Genomic DNA, 1,764 nt, shown 5'->3' with positions numbered 1-1,764 from the left:
AATTTATTTGTAGTGGTGCACAACTCATTGGATTTGTCTACAGAAACACCAACAGACGTGCGCAGAAGTGATCGCAGTTTGCATTTAAATACGTTCGTTAAAAACGTTCATTGCAGTGTTGTTAAGAGATTTTGTTGAATAGATGGAAAATCGAGGTATAATCGAGGTTGCAGCCTTCGTCAGTGACATCTTTAAAATGTCACGTCAAGCACAACAACTGTAAGAGGCCACAATGGACCACTTGATCAAACCATTACATTTTCGTATTGCAGAATATGGAATTCTTAGTTCTGCGTTCATACATTATACACCTGAGACACATACCTCGGACCGGCCGGTGAGGTTCCAGAACGCGGCGTCTGAAAGTGTCCCCATACGGTAATTTCCCAAATTTGTGAGAAAAATATAAAGAGTAACCATAGCCAGAATATATACCTTTATTTCTTAGCGGATTATCTGAAAGAAAATGTGTTTCAATAAACGGATGGCTTTTCAGGTTTTATTTCATTTGGAAAATCAAACTTAGTCGTATACAATTGTTAATGTTAACCACATGCAGATTCCATAAAAGGACTATGTCTGGTTTTTCGATGGTTGAGCTGCAGGGACTAAAATCCAGGGGAGGGGTTATATATCTCCTCGCTTCTTTATTGGAAGTGGACTACTGGATCATCCACCATTTGTCTTGAAAAAAATTGTGAGGTTTTTGTATTTTTTCGAACTTCCTAACACCCAAAACGCATGCAGAAAAAGTACAAAAGCCTTACATTCTTTGTTTGTATTAGGGTTAAAGATCGTAAAATCAGATGAACATTTATGCCATGAACAGCGCCCCTGTTAGTGTCACGTTGTGTCCAGCTATTTCCCCCACTTATTGCATTTCCACGGCCGGATAATTTTTTTTCTTGAAGTCATCCCCCGTCCCCACGTCCCCGGCACAGATTTACGCCACTGTTAATTAATAAGCAGAATAGTTTGCGCTATCTGTTTTCCAGAGGCACTTAGAGCTGACAACCTCCACATAAAAAGGCGCGCAGTTTGACTTATTCCACATCATCCTTTTCCTTCTTTTCATCAGTTTATACTTTCAAGGGTAGAGGTAAAATTTTGCACATCTATCAAAATGGGGCAATGGTGCGCAGGGGTCCAGACCTCGTGCATGTATGGTGTGAGTATGGGCATGTTTGGAGGGGTGGGGTTCTGTGCACCAGTATCCACGCCAGTTTTACGTCACTCAAGAGGTGTAGACTGGGAGGATGGAGGGCGCTGGGTTCACCAGGATAATGATGAATGTATTTATGTACACGCGCTAGCATCACATATTGTAAGGAAATACAAGAACTGAGCTGCATCGCTCGTTGCTCTTTGGCGATGCATCTTACACTGTTCATCAAGATCAGGCATTGTCATCTCGAAAGTACAAGTGACGCCAGCGAAACTCACGATAGTCCAATTTGAAAGCTTGAAAGATTCCACAGAATCCAAGTCTCATCTTTTAGAGAGGAATTAGACTACTCTGGCTCCAAACCAATCTCTCCTCTGCGCTAGTTAAGACATTGCATCAATCACAACGTAAATCAAAGTACCATACAGATATGTATCGGAGAAAAAATATTATGATAGTACGATAGTCCAGTCCTCGAATCTTTATGGTTTTAGTTCTACCGGTAATCCTTTTTTTCGTGTAAGCCAATCAGTGATAGAGATGGCCCAGTGACGTCATACCTCACCCACGGCCACAAGAGCCCATCGGATAAAAGGCAT

This window comes from Acanthaster planci, linkage group LG08 (genome assembly GCF_054643075.1).
Source record: "Acanthaster planci isolate LZ-2023a linkage group LG08, COTS_SCS, whole genome shotgun sequence".
In the NCBI taxonomy this organism is placed as follows: Eukaryota; Metazoa; Echinodermata; class Asteroidea; order Valvatida; family Acanthasteridae; genus Acanthaster; species Acanthaster planci.
The sequence above is the reverse complement of the archived record's forward strand: the minus strand, read 5'-3'. Positions refer to the sequence as shown.